A 15952-nucleotide genomic window follows, 5' to 3' on the forward strand; every position below is an offset into this window, starting at 1 on the left:
GAGGAGATACTGTTCATGGGGACAGAGGAGGGGGAGATATTGGTAATAGGGGTGGGGGAGTTAGATACTATTAATGGGAACGGGGGTGTTAGATACTGTTAATGGGGACGGGGGGGTTAGATACTGTTAATGGGGATGGGGCAGATACTGTTAATGGGGACGGGGAAGGGGGGGATACTGTTAATGGGAACAGGGGAGGGGGAGATATTGGTAATGGGGACAGGGGAGAGGGGTGATACTGTTAATGGGGATGGGGGAGTTAGATACTGTTAATGGTGAGGGGGGGGGGTTAGATACTGTTAATGGGCACCGGGATAGGGGGAGATACTGTTAATGGGTTCGTTGGAGGGGGGAGATACTGTTAATAGGGATGGGGCATATACTGTTAATGGGGCCTGGGGGGTTAGATAGTGTTAATGGGGACAGGGGTGGGGGGAGATACTGTTAATGGGGATGGGGGGAAGATTCTGTTAATGGGGACGGGGGAGGGGTGAGATACTGTTAATGGGGACGGGTGGGTTAGATAATGTTAATGGGGAAGGGGGAGACACTGTTAATGGGGGACAGGATATTAGATACTATTAATGTGGACGGGGGAGGGGAGAGATACTGTTAATGTGGACGGGGGGGGAGATGCTGTTAATGGGGACGGTTGAGGGGGAGAGATCCTGTTAATGGGGACGGGGGTGGGGGGAGATACTGTTAATGGGGAGGGGGGGAGATACTGTTATTGGGGACGGAGGTGTTAAATACTGTTAATGGGGATGCGGGAGGGGAGAGATACTGTTAATGGGGAGGGGGGGAGATATTGTTAACGGGGAGGGGGGAGATACTGTTAATGGGGACTGGGGGGTTAGATACTGTTAATGGGGATGGGGAGGGTGGAGATACTGTTAATGGGGACGGGGGAGGGGGAGAGATACTGTTAATGGGGATGGGGGAGAGATACTGTTAATGGGGACAGGGAGGGGTGAGATACTGTTAATGGGAACGGGGGGGAGATACTGTTAATGGGGAGGGGGGGAGATACTGTAAATGAGGACAGGGGAGTGGTTAGATACTGTTCTTGGGGATGGAGAGATACTGTTAATGGGGAAGGGGGGGTTAGATACTGTTAATGGGGACGGGGAGGGGAGAGATATTGTTAATGGGGGCGGAACTACTGTTAATGGGGGGGGAGATACTGTGAATGGGGACGGGGAGGAGTTAGATACTGTTAATGGGGACGTGGTGGGGGGGAGATATTGTTAATAGGGACGGGGGGTTAGATACTTTTAATGGGGACGCGGGAGGGGGGGAGATACTGTTAATGGGGACAGGGGGGTTAGATGCTGTTAATGTGGATGGGGGAGGGGGGAGATACTGTTAATGGGGGTGGGGGAGATACTGTTAATGGGGACGGGGAGGGGGGAGATACTGTTAATGGGGAAGGAGGAGGGGTTAGATACTGTTCGTGGTGGGGCGGAGATATTGTTAATGGGGAGGGGGGGAGATATTGTTAAAGGGGAGGGGGGAGATACTGTTAATGGGGACTGGGGGGTTAGATACTGTTAATGGGGATGGGGAGGGTGGAGATACTGTTAATGGGGACGGGGGAGGGGGAGAGATACTGTTAATGGGGATGGGGGAGAGATACTGTTAATGAGGAGGGGGGGAGATGCTAATTGGGACGGGAAGGGGCGAGACTGTTAATGGGGAGGGGGGTGAGATACTGTAAATGGGGACGGGGGAGGGGGGAGATACTGTTAATGGGGACTTGGGGGTTAGATACTGTTAATGGGGACTGGGGAGGGGGAGATACTGTTAATGGAGACGGGGACGGGGCGAGATACTGTTAATGGGGAGGGGTAGGTGGGAGGTACTGTTAATGGGGACCGGAAGGGGGGAGATACTGTTAATGGGGAGGGGAGAGATACCGTTAATGGGGACGGGGGTGGGGGGTGATACTGTTAATGGGGAGGGGGGAGATATTGTTAATGGGGACGGGGGAGCAGTGAGATACTGTTAATGGGGAGGGGGGAGATACTGTTAATGGGGACGGGGAGGGGTTAGGTACTGTTCATGGGGACGGGGAGATACTGTTAATGGGGACGGGGGGGTTAGATACTGTTAATGGGGAAGGGGGATGGGGGAAGATACAGTTAATGGGGACGGGGAGAGGGGAGATACAGTTAATGGGGACGGGAGAGGGGGGGAGATACTGTTAATGGGGACTTGGGGGTTAGATACTGTTAATGGGGACTGGGGAGGGGGAGATACTGTTAATGGGGATGCGGGAAGGGAGAGATACTGTTAATGGGGAGGGGGGAGATACTGTTAATGGGGACTGGGGGGTTAGATACTGTTAATGGGGACGGGGAGGGGGGGAGATACTGTTAATGGGGAGGGGGGGAGATATTGTTAACGGGGAGGGGGGAGATACTGTTAATGGGGACTGGGGGGTTAGATACTGTTAATGGGGACGGGGAGGGTGGAGATACTGTTAATGGGGACGGGGGAGGGGGAGAGATACTGTTAATGGGAATGGGGGAGAGATACTGTTAATGGGGAGGGGGGAGATGCTGCTAATGGGGACGGGGAGGGGGCGATACTGTTAATGGGGAGGGGGGCGAGATACTGTAAATGGGGACGGGGAGGGGGGAGATACTGTTAATGGGGACTGGGGATGGGGAGATACTGTTTATGGGGACGGGGACGGGGCGAGATACTGTTAATGGGGAGGGGTAGGTGGGAGGTACTGTTAATGGGGACCCGAAGGGGGGAGATACTGTTAATGGGGACGGGGGAGGGGGAGAGATACCGTTAATGGGGACGGGGGTGGGGATGATACTGTTAATGGGGAGGGGGGAGATACTGTTAATGGGGACAGGGGAGCAGTGAGATACTGTTAATGGGGAGGGGTGAGATACTGTTAATGGGGACGGGGAGGGGTTAGGTACTGTTAATGGGGACGGGGAGATACTGTTAATGGGGACGGGGGGGTTAGATACTGTTAATGGGGACGGGGGATGGGGGAGATACAGTTAATGGGGACGGGGAGAAGGGAGATACAGTTAATGGGGACGGGGAGAGGGGAGATACTGTTAATGGGGACGGGGAGGGGGGAGATACTGTTAATGGGGATGTAGGGGAGATATTGTTAATGGGGACGTTGGAGAGGGGAGATACTGTTAATGGGGACGGGGGGGAGATATTGTTAATGGAGAGGGGGGGAGATACTGTTAATGGGGACGGGGAAGGGGGGAGATACTGTTAATGGGGACGGGGGATGGGGGGCACTACTGTTATGGGGAGGGGGGAGATACTATTAATGGGGACGGGGGTTTAGATACTGTTAATGGGGAGGGGGAGATACTGTTAATGGGGAGGGGGAGATACTGTTAATGGAGACGGGGAGAGATACTGTTAATGGGGACGTGGGGGAGATATTGTTAATGGGGACGGGAGGGGCGAGATACTGTTAATGGGGACGGGGAAGGGGGTAGATACTGTTAATGGGGACGGGGGATGGGGGGGCGCTACTGTTATGGGGAGGGGGGAGATACTATTAATGGGGACGGGGGGGAGATACTGTTAATGGGGACGGGGGTTTAGATACTGTTAATGGGGAGGGGGGAGATAGTGTTAATGGGGAGGGGGAGATACTGTTAATGGAGACAGGGAGAGATACTGTTAATGGGAATGGGGATGGGGGCGATAGTGTTAATGGGGACAGGGGAGGGAGGAGATAGTGTTCACGGGGACGGGGGGGGTTAAGTAGTGTTCACGGGGACGGGGGGGGGTTAAGTAGTGTTCACGGGGACGGGGGGGTTAAGTAGTGTTTACGGGGCCGGGAGGCGGTTAAGTAGTGTTCACGGGGACAGGGCTGGGGTTAGGTAGTGTTTACGGGCATGGTGGTGGTTAGATAGTGTTAACGGGGACGGGGGGGTGGGGGGAAGTGGGGGGTATGCTACTGTTAATGGAGCCGGGGGAGTTAGATACTGTTAATGGGGATGGCGAGGAGGGGTTAGATTCTGTTAATGGGGACGGGGTGGTGGTTAGATACTGTTAATGGAGACGGAGGAGGGGTGAGATACTGTTAATGGGGACGGGGGGGTATAGATACTGTTAATGGGGATGGGGAGGGGAGGTTAGATACTGTTAATGGGGACGGGAGGGTGGAGAAACTGTTAATGGGGACGGAGAAGTGGTGAGATACTGTTAATGAGGACAGTGGAGGGGGGAGATACTGTTAATGGGGACGGGGATGGGGAGATACTGTTAATGGGGACGGGGATGGGGGTTAGATCCTGTTAATGGGGACGTGGAGGGGGAGGTACTGTTAATGGGGACGGTGGAGGGGGGAGATACTGTTAATGGGGACGGGGATGGGGGAGATACTGTTAATGGGGACGGGGGAGAGGGAAATACTGTTAATGTGGGGGTGGAGGTACTGTTAATGGGGATGGGGGTGTTAGATACTGTTAATGGGGACGGGGGAGATTCTGTTAATGGGATGGGGAATTTGATAGTGTTAATGGGGACGGGGAGGGGAAGTTTGATAGTGTTAATGGGAACGGGGAGGAGAGGGGTTAGATACTGTTAATGGGACGGGGGTTAGATACTGTTAATGGGGACGGTGTATGGTGGAGATACTGTTAATGGGGACGGGGACGGGGGTTAGATACTGTTAATGGGGACGGGGAGGGGGGGTTAGATACTGTTAATGGGGATGGGAGTTAGATACTGTTAATGGTGATGGGGAGGGGGTTAGATAATGTTAATGGGGACGTGGGAGGGGGATAGATACTGTTAATGGGGATGGGGGGGTGAGATAATAGTGGGGACAGGGGGTTTGATTCTGTTAATGTGGACAGAGCAGGCTATTAGATACTGTTGATTGGAGGGGGGGGTTAAATACTGTTGATGGGGTGTGTACAAATAGTGTTGATGGGATGAGGGAGGGGGAAATAGATACGGTTGATGGGGAGAGGGAGAGGGAGCGTGTGTTAATGTGGGAGTAGGGAAAGAGGCTGCTAATTTTTGCCTGTGGTAAAGGTGTGAATAGGTTTGATTTTTGAATCTTAGACTGTTTGTAGCGGGCCTTCACTTATCATCTTTAACTGGCGAATATGGATTGATTGTTAAAAATTGGGATGAGTACATAACATTTTTGCATTTTTACAAAGTGCTACTAAAAATACATTTCAACTAAATGTTGATGCATTATATTTGATCTTTTAAACTGAATTTTGTACAGTTGTATCATTGTTTTGCAGCTGTCTGGGTGTTAAAATCAGGTAACATTGGGAAGCACGATTTTATATGTGTTGCTGATTTTTGAAATGTAAGTGCCTACCACTGAATGGTGAGACACAATTTTTATCCCCACGTTCTGCTAGTTAGTTAATCTCAGTCACTGTGGCTGAAGTTTCCATTGATCAGAAGCCAAAGCATTGGAGTGTGACCGTGGAAAAATAATCAAAAGGTTTTTCCACTGTGTTCTTCGTGGGACAATCTGTATAGAAAAAGCCAGCATTGGTGATTGTCTGAGAGTACGATATCTTCCATTACAACCAACAGTTTGACCTGGAAAAGGAGCAAAAATTTTTTAAAAACAAACGATGTTCTCATACTTATTTTTCATAAATTGTGAGAATCAACCAGGGAATATATTTCTCTTGAGATTTAGGACAATGTCACCTTAAATGGTTAGATTTATGGTAAGAGCATTTGTGCATAGAAATTAATACTTTATTTTCTCCTGCCAGATGTGTTGAGCTGTCAAATGAACTATTCTGTAATGACTAGTTAATTATTACTTACTATGCTCCCTCTTGCAGTACATAATAGATGTTTACACAATGTACTCACTGCTTGTGAAAATTAACAACTCTAGAATTGTAAGCAATATTGAAAAGGAATGTTTCGTCTGTGAACAGTTAAACCATTTGGCACTACTTGACATGCAGCTGATATTGTGGTAGCACTTACTCAGTTATTTCTTCTCTGGTTTCACTTGCAATAACATGGTGAATATCGTGATTTGGAGATGCTGGTGTTGGACTGGGGTGTACAAAGTTACAAATCACAAAACACCAGGTTATAGTCCAATAGGTTTAATTGGAAGCACTAGCTTTTGGAGCACCGTTCCTTCATCAGGTGGTTGTGGAGGACACAATTGTAAGACACAGAATTTATAGCAAGTTTTGAAATAGCAAGAGAGAAAGGGAGAATAAAAAGAGAGATGCACAACATTGTAATTTGATTTGGGCAGAATGGGCAATGGTTAATTAGCTCAGTTTCATTTTTGTGGATATGATAAAATGCTGAAGTGATGGATATCATCTACTTATGTTTCCTGGAAGTTTTGGTGCAACTCTCAGTTGAACAACACCTAATTGCTTCTTAGCAGTTAAAAAACAGCATGGGCTAGAAGTTAGCTAAAATAGTGTAAATTTAAAATAATTATTGTTGGGAAGTGGAAGCATTAAAATCGGTGCCTGGTGTTCAGTGAAGTTTTGTAGAGCTGTGTTTTGGATCAACTTAATTTGCAAAGAAATTTTCTGAACTTTCTTGCTATAGGAAAGATGTTGTTAGACTTGAAAGGGTTTAGAAAAGACCTAGAAGGACGCTACTTGGAGTGGAGAGTTTGCGCTATAAGGAGAGACTGAATAGGCTGGGGATGTTTTCCCTGGAATGTTGGAGGCTAGGGGCAACCTTACAGAGGTTTATAAAATCATGAGGGGCATGGATAGAGTGAATAGCCAAGGTCTTTTTTATAGGGTGGGGAAGTCCAAAACAAGCGGGCATAGGTTTATGGTGAGAGGGGAAAAATTTAAAAGGGATCTGAGGGGCAACTTTTTCACATAGAGGGTGGTGTATATGGAACAAACTGCCAGAAGACATGGTGGAGGCTGGTACAGATTCAATATTTGAAAGGCATTTGGATGAGTATATGAATAGGAAGAGTTTAGAGGGATATGATTTAAATTCTGGCAAATGAGAATAGATCAGTTTAGGATATCTGGTCAACGCAGATGAATTGGACTGAAGAGTCTGCTTCTGCGCTGTGTAACTGTATGACTCTAAGACGGAGCATACGACCAATGGAGAAGTCCAAAAATGTATGGGTGTGCAAAGATGTAGAGGTTAATGACATGTCCCCTGAAATCCTGGATACAGGTGGGTAAAGCCATAGAAAGTTCAGAAGCATTTTCATAAATGAGGTCTTGAAAAAAGTAGTGAGGACATATATTTGTACAAAATTAGTTGAAGTAGTTTTGGACATCACTTTACAGAATGGGCTTTATTAACCTAGAGAAGGTACGACCTAGTTTGATCAGGATGATGACAGCAGTGGAGAACTGGCTTCAGGAGAAATGACTTAAGATATTGGATCACTTTCCACTGGAGCAAAGGCTCAAAAAAAGATAAATATAAGTTTGTAAAATTCTGAAAACTTTTGATGAATTGACAATCCTCTATCTCAATGTCATATCCTCAGTTTCATGGCCTCTTCCTGTACCATTTGATGCCTTTAAAATTTAAAACAAATTATCTCTTACTTTCCTCTATATATTCACTAATTTGGCCTTCACAGCCCTCTGTGGTAGAGAATTCCACTGATTCACTATCTTGTCCGAGTAAAGGAAGTTTTCCCTACTCATCTCTAAATGGCCCACCTCATATCCTAAGACTCTCTGACCCTTGGATCTAGACTCCCAAAACAGGGAAAATATCCTCTCTGCATCTGGTCTGTCCATGCCTGTTAGAGTTCATGTTTCAACCACATCCCCCCTCATCCTTCTAAACTCTACTAAATACAGGGTCAGTAGACCTGATCTTTCCTTATTGGAAAGTCCTGGTATTCCCATGTCAGTGTCATGAACCTCCTCTGCACTCCCTTAATAGCAAGTATATCCTTACTTCTACAGGGAGATCAAAACTGCAAACAGTGCTCCTGGTATGGTATCCTTTCTTAGACCAAGCCTGCACACCATGGCCCTATATAAATGGAGTAAGACAGTTACTTCTGAGCTCAAATGTTCTTGCAATGAAGGCTTTTCTAATTGCTTGCTGAACCTACCTGTCTATTTTCATTGGCTGGTGTACCATTTTTCAGCATTTCACATTTGCATAATACTCTCCTGTTGTTCGCACCGAAGTGTATAACTTCATATTGTACTACATCTGCCATGTATTTGTCCATTCACTCAGCTTGTCTTCATCACCTTGAAACTTCCTTGCATACTCATCACAAATCATAATCCTTTGTCGTCAGCAAACTAGGAAATGTTGCATTAGATTCCCACTTTCTGATCATTTATATATATCATGAATAGTGGGACCGAAACACCAATCCTTGCAGTACCCCATTAGTCACTGCCTGCCACTCAGAAAAAGACTCATTGGTTCCTGCTCGTGGTTTCAGAGGGTCACTGGCATACTGAGACTTACTGTGGAAGTTGCTTGTCCTGCAACAGAAGCTGAGTCATTGACTGTCCAGTGTTGCATTCTGGTTGATTTGGTAAGGTGTTCTGATGGAATTGATCGCCATGTCCATACTGAAAATGATTGGCTGACTGCAGTCTCTGCGCAAAACTCTGCGCTAAGTTGCTACCAGAATCTTCCATGCTCCTTGATATTGAACAGAGCTTTCTGATAGACTTCTTTATGCACCAAGTATTTCACTGTCTGGCTCACAAGCCTTACTTTGTAGTAAAACCAGGAAATACTCGAAATACTCAGCAGATCCTGTAACAGCTTTGGAAGGGAAACAGTTAACATTTCAGGACTGTGACCCTTTTGATTGATTCCAGTCTCTTCTGTTCTTATTTCAGATTTCCTCTTCTATTAGCTGTCTTCTGTAGCCTAACCCATTAAACTCCTCATCTGAGTTCTCACTCTCCAGCAAGATAGCATTTGCACTATCTTTGACTTTTGTTCTGGTGCAGTGCGTTGTGCCCAATGTCTCACCATCTGAAAATCTTGTTGCTGTACTATCCACTATGATATGCTCAGTGTAAACTTTGGAACAGTCACAATGTCAAACAATGTAACTATTGGTCATCTTCACTGTCTTCTTGGTCTTTTCGTTATAATCTGGCTGGGTTGCACATCGTATCTTTTTGGTGGGGGAGGGGATGGGGGGGGTGAGAACAAAAGCCAATTTGGTAGGATTGTGTTGCATGAAAATGGCATGGACATGGAACGGAGTTCATGTCTACCTAGATGCAGTTGTATAAGACTCTGGTGCGGCCGCATCTGGAATATTGTGTGCAGTTTTGGTCGCCATACTATAGGAAGGACGTGGAGGCACTGGAACGGGTGCAGAGGAGGTTTACCAGGATGTTGCCTGGTATGGAAGGAAGATCGTATGAGGAAAGACTGAGACACTTGGGGCTGTTTTCATTAGAGAAAAGAAGGTTTAGGGGTGACTTGATTGAGGTGTACAAGATGATTAGGGGGTTAGATAGGGTTGACAGTGTGAACCTTTTCCCGCGTATGGAGTCGGGTATTACAAGGGGGCATAGCTTTAAATTAAGGGGGGGTAGATATAGGACTGAAATTAGGGGTAGGTTCTTCACTCAGCGAGTCGTAAGTTCATGGAATGCCCTGCCAGTAGCAGTGGTGGACTCTCCCTCTTTATGGGCATTTAAGCGGGCATTGGATAGGTATATGGAGGATAGTGGGTTAGTATAGGTTAGGTGGGCTTGGATCGGCGCAACATCGAGGGCCAAAGGGCCTGTACTGCGCTGTATTCTTCTATGTAGACTATAAAGGAGAAGAAGGATGATTCAAGTCACTGTGTTCTTACCAGATCATAAGGCCGCGCTCTCCTTAGAGAGATGACGAGTGGTGATTTAACCTGAGGGTCACCATGCCTCATGAGGTAGGAAGAGACCTCATCATCATCAGTAGATTCAGCCTAGATAGCGAGCACTACCTCTCTGAACTCCAGGAAAATGAGCAGCACTCTCTCCTGTATGGCAGGAACAGTTAGCCCTCGCCAGTTCCTGCTACCTTCAGTAATGTGTTCCATTGTGGGTTACCAAGAGCTAGGGAATAGTGTGTCATAAGTATAGTTCAGTCTATTTCACTGGTCATGATTGAATAAGATGTACAAGTGACATGTGGCTGAGAGACTTGACACAGTGAGAGTTAGGTGAGATGAATGCCAAAAATATTAGATATGAGTCAGAAAAGTTAGTTGAGTATTGACAGTATGGTGATTTGAGCAATGGATAAGCCTAATGTTGCTGTTGGCAGGATATGTTATTTGAAATATGTTCATTAACCTTGACCAGATGATATCGTTAAACATCCTATGGAACTGCAACCAGATTCTTGGGGTTAAACTTCTAGCATTGACTTCCATGGCTAACTGCTGTTGCTGGTGTGTGTGTGTGGGGAGTGGAGTGGAGTGGAGTGGGGGGGGGGGGGGGGTGGGGTGGGGTGGGGTGGGTGGAGCAAGAGATCCTTGTTGCATGCATGTTCCCATTGTCAACTTTATTTTTTGCACAACACTGTTATGAATGATGCCAGCAGTTTTTGTTCGTGATGTATTGAGGGGTAGCAATCAGCTTAATATTTACCCAGAAGTTTGGCTAGATATTTAATTGTCTGACTTTCTGCGGGTAACTATGTTAACTGTTGCGAAACTCTCTGAATTCTTCAATATAAACAGGCTCCAGGTTCAGGGAAATTGCCCATTGGAAGCTTCAGTTTCCCAGACAGTTCCCTCCATCAGATATTCCGCAGGGTTCCAATGTGTAAACGAAAACTAAAACAACTGTGGATGCTGTAAATCAGAAACAAAAGCAGAAATTGTTAGAAAATCTCAGCAGGTCTGGCAGCATCTGTAAAGAGAAATCAGCGTTAACATTTTTGGTCCGGTGACCCTTCCTCAGAACTGCTTCAGTCCTGAGGAATGGTTACTGGAACCGAAATGTCAACTTTGATTTCTCTTCACAGATACTGCCAGACCTGCTGAGCTTTTCCAGCAACTTCGGTTTTTGTTTCCAATATGTAAATCCCATCTTTGCTGCAGGACCAACTCTTTGTCCATCAGAATAACTTTGTGTATGTTCTGAATTTTGTAAGCATCAATTGAGCATGATCAGTACTCTGCATTTTACAAACAGTCAACAGGTTTGTGCTGAAAAATATGTTGCTGGAAAAGCGCAGCAGGTCAGGCAGCGTTCAAGGAGCAGGAGAATCGACGTTTCGGGCATAAGCCCTTCTTCAGGAATGAGGAGGGTGTGCCAAGCAGGCTAAGATAAAAGGTAGGGAGGAGGGACTTGGGGGAGGGGCAGTGGGAATGCGAGAGGTGGAAGGAGGTTAAGGTGAGGGTGATAGGCCGCAGAGGGGGTGGGGGGGGGGGGAGGTCGGGAAGAAGATTGCAGGTCAAGAAGGCGGTGCTGAGTCTGAGGGTTGGGACTGAGATAAGGTGGGGGGAGGGGAAATGAGGAAGGTGGAGAAATCTGCATTCATTCCTTGTGCTTGGACGGTTCCTAAGTGGAAGATGAGTCGCTCTTCCTCCAGGCGTCGTGTTGCCATGGTCTGGCGATGGAGGAGGCCAAGGACCTGCATGTCCTTGGCAGAGTGGGAGGGGGAGTTAAAGTGTTCAGCCACGGGGCAGTTGGGTTGGTTGGTGCGGGTGTCCCAGAGGTGTTCCCTGAAACGTTCCGCAAGTAGGCGGCCTGTCTCCCCAATGTAAAGGAGGCCACATCGGGTGCAGCAGAGGGAGTGGTCTTTCCGGAACGCTAATAGGGGTGGGGAGGGAAATATATCCTTGGTGGGGGGGTCTGTTTGGAGGTGGCAGAAATGACGAAGGATGATACGATGTATCTGGAGGTTGATGGGGTGGTAGGTGAGGACCAGTGGGGTTCTGTCCTGGTGGCGATTGGAGGAGCGGGAAGTGGAGGAGATGTGGTGGATAGCATCGTCAACCACGTCTGAGGGGAAATTGCGGTCTTTGAAGAAGGAGGCCATTTGGGTTGTTCGGTACTGGAATTGGTCCTCCTGGGAGCAGATGCAGCGGAAGCGCATGTTCCCAATTCCTTCGCCTCCGCCGATTCTCCTGCCTGACCTGCTGCGCTTTTCCAGCAACACATTTTTCAGCTCTGATCTCCAGCATCTGCGGTCCTCACTTTCTCCTAAAAGGCTTGTGCTGTTTGATACAATCCACTACTTGTTTGGTCACATTGCTGAATTGCCTGGCACCAGGCAATTGCACCAGCAAGAAAATTCATATATGTCTCTTTCAAATGGACTGTTAAAATAGTTTCAATTTAATGGTGTTTACAAAATAGCAACAATATATTCATGTAATGTTGTGAGTTTAATTTTACCACAGTTGCAGTTGAGACTTTTTCCTAATGTGTTTTCAGCCGCACTCAGTCCTGACATCTCACTGTCAAAAGCACAGCAGCTTAGGCAGTATCCGAGGAGCAGGAAAATTGATATTTTGGGCAAAAGCCCTTCATCAGGCATTCTCACTGACATGTCCTTGCCCCTAACCTCTTGACCCTTTCCAAATCCAGCTCTGTTCCTGCCTTTTCTTTTGGTGACCATTGAAGTCTCTAGTGTCCAGTTACCTCCTGGCTCCTGTTCTGAACTTGCACTGATGTCCGAGGCTTCCTCTAGTAGTAGATATTGGTCATTGCAAGTACAGGAACCAGATGGAGCCTGGTTAATTAGAACTTTATCAGGTGAGTGTAACCATTTTGTTTTCTTACATGGATCTGGGTATCACTGGCTGGCCAGTATTGCCCATCCGTAGTTGCCCCTTAAGGTGGTGGTGAGCTGCCTTCTCAAATAGTTGTAATCCATATGCAGTAGGTTGACCCTTAATGCCCTTAGGGAGGGAATTCCATGATTTTGACCCAGCGACACTGAAGGAATGGTGATATATTTCCTAGTCAGGATGGTGAGTGGCTTGGAGGGAGTTTGCAGGTGAGGTGCTCCCATCTATTTGGGATTCTTGTCCTAGATGGAAGTGGTCGTGGATTTGCTGTATTTATATTTATAGTTTTATTTTAGTCTTTAATTTTATTTTTGAGGTGTTTTGTTTATGAATATAGGCATTTAAGACTGTGCACCATTTCAACTACATGTTTTAAAGTTTTCACTGAGAAAGGTGCTGAATTACTTAGCTTGAACCCTCTTTTTTTTTCAAGCAAGAAATTCTGAAGGAACCGGTTTTAACATTGACTTTTACAGAAGCCTAGGTTCACTTCAAGTCATGATTTTCAGAATTGCAGTCACAACTTTAACTGAGAACTTGCTGACATACATTACTCATTTGTTTGATAGGCAGAAGATTCTTTTGGCTTGATGGCACTCTCTTGTTAATGGAAAATGCACTCAATCTGCTGCTATATGGTTGCAGCTTGAAATGGCTAATATTACACTGTGTTACTCAAATTTTGAAGACATCTTAAATTTCCAGAGTAATTTGAAATAGACATACTTTTCAAGTCTGAAAGTGGCCACCCTAGTACCAATAGTGAGTATGTGCTATGAGCAATTTTTTGTTTGAAATAGTTACTCTACAAGATAGCTTTGTATCCTATTTTGATGTTAAACTAGCTTGGTAAATAGTTCAGACCCTGTAGCTGGAAGTTTTGATAAGACCAATCACATTGCGCATTGGGCTGTCACTGTATGTTGACTCGTGAAGGTAGGCTTGCAGTAAACATTTATGGACAACATTGGTGCATTTCTCAACTAGCCAGTTATAAAAGGGAATTGGAATCAGAGAGTTTGTTAAACTATTCCACTTCAAAGGTTAACTTGAGTGTAGTAGGGAGCGTGTTAAGATGCGCTAGGAATTTGCAAGCCTGGTCTCTAATTTACTGCTCTAGAAATGTGTAGACTTTTGCCTGGCATCACTATATTATGGTGATCCAAATACTCTGCTATTTTCTGAGTCTATATTCATTGAATTTATAAACTTAGCAACTCACATTATTGATTTCAGCTTTAATGACACCATCTGTGTAAAGAGATGGTATTGCTACGGGATTCCCTAGGTCCACCTGTCGCTAACATTCTTCCTGGTTTTCACAAGAAAAATTGTGTTTTCAGTGGAATGGTCCCCTAACCTACCCTTGAATATTTCCAAAACATAGTTCTTATATTAAATCACAGCTTCCTCAGCCTTTTAAAGTGAACTTAGAAGATCCCTACTTTGCAGAGGAGCTGGTGTTCTGACCAATATTATCCTTCACTAAATCATTGAAGAGATAGGCTTTATAATTATCTAGCAAGCAACAATTTGATTGCAGATAGTCAACATGGTTTCGTCAAGGGCAGTTATGTCTCACAAACTTCATTGAGTTTTTTGAGAAGGTGACCAAGCATGTAGATGAGGGTAAGGCAGTTGACGTAGTGTACATGGATTTGATAAAGTTCCACATTTGATAAAGTTCCACATGGTAGGCTGTTAGAGAAAGTGCAGAGGCATGGGATAGAGGGTGATTTAACAGTTTGGATTGGAAACTGCTTTTCTGTAAGAAGGTAGCGAGTGGTGGTTGATGGAAAATATTCAGCCTGTAGTCGTTAAGAAGGCATATAGTGTGTTAGGTTTTATTGGTAGAGGGATTGAGTTCTAGAGCAGTAATGTCATGCTGCAACTATACAAAGCGCTAGTACAGTCACACTTGGAGTTTTGTGTACAGTTCTGGTCCCCATATTTCAAGAAGGATGTGGAAGCATTGGAAAAGGTGCAGAGGAGATTTACCAGGATGTTGCCTGATCTGGTGAGAAGGTCTTATCAGGAAAGGCTGAGAGACTTGGTCTGTTCTCATTGCAGAGAAGGCGGCTAAGAGGGGATTTGATAGGAACATACAAGATGATTAGATAGGGTAGACAATGTAAGTCTTTTTCCTAGGATGACGACATAAGCTTGTACGAGGGGGCATAGCTACAAATTGAGGAGTGATAGATTTGGAGGGATATGATGGGCCAGGAGCAGGCACGTGGGACTAGTCTAGTTTGGGATTATGTTCAGGTGGGACCGAGGGATTTATTTCCATGCTGAATAACTCCATGACTCTAAGAAATATTCCCTAGAATTTAAACTGGCAATTTACCTCATTGTCTTATAGACATTATGCTTCTGGAGTACCAACACCTTATTTCAAACATCTAATTTGGGTGCATTTTCAAAACCTTTCCTTCAACTGAGATTGTTGAATTACTCATTTTGAGCAAGAATATACAGAAGCTTGAACACACATACCAGCAGGTTCAGAAATAACTTCTTCGCAGCCATTGTTAGACTGATGATAAATGCTGATCTTGCTAATGCAGATCTCACCCAGCGCATGCCCTGCACAATGTAACCTGTATGCCTCTAACTAAGTCTTTTTGGTCTGTACATCCTCGTTTACTTTAATCTGCTTGTAAGCAAACGTTTTTCACTGTACCTCTGTACACATGACAATAAATCAATTAATCACTGTATTTGTAATTCTGCAATCCTCTGAACCCAGACATGTACTTAAAGTGGATTTGAAGATTATGTTCAGTACCTCCTATAATTGTCACTTTGTTTTCGTAGTATATCCCATCTATTGTGGGTATTTATCAACTTTTAATGACTTCTTATTACTTATGATTTCTCAAGTTTTAGCCTATCCAATATCTTAACAATGTTCTTTCTCACACAGTGGTTATCTCCCTTGATAAAGGGAGATGCAGAGCACCATCTGCTTCCAGGTGTAGGTCTAGTTTTTGATCTCTAACCCTACTACCTTTTTCCTGTTTAAATACCTGAGGAAAACTTTTGAATTTCCTTTATATTAGCTGTCAAGCCTTTCCATGCTTCCTATCCGTTTAATTTCATTTTTCTTTTCCCCTCTGAACTTTCTATATTCAGCCTGGTTCCACACTTCTGTAAATAGTGGGGCTTCCTGATGAAAGGCTTTTGCCCGAAATGTCGATTTTGCTGATCCTCGGATGC

At 45.5% G+C, this 15952-nt stretch overlaps 1 protein-coding gene across 12 annotated transcripts in view; it reads left to right on the forward strand.

Moving 5' to 3' along the window:
* The window catches only part of dnmt3ab (DNA (cytosine-5-)-methyltransferase 3 alpha b), a 627694-nt gene that overhangs the window by 441595 nt on the left and 170147 nt on the right, over window positions 1-15952 (forward strand). The gene's annotated exons all lie outside the window — the stretch shown is intronic.

Source organism: Chiloscyllium plagiosum, unplaced genomic scaffold (genome assembly GCF_037043375.1).
Source record: "Chiloscyllium plagiosum isolate Xiang-an unplaced genomic scaffold, Cpla_swu_hap1 HiC_scaffold_3, whole genome shotgun sequence".
Lineage (NCBI taxonomy): Eukaryota > Metazoa > Chordata > Chondrichthyes > Orectolobiformes > Hemiscylliidae > Chiloscyllium > Chiloscyllium plagiosum.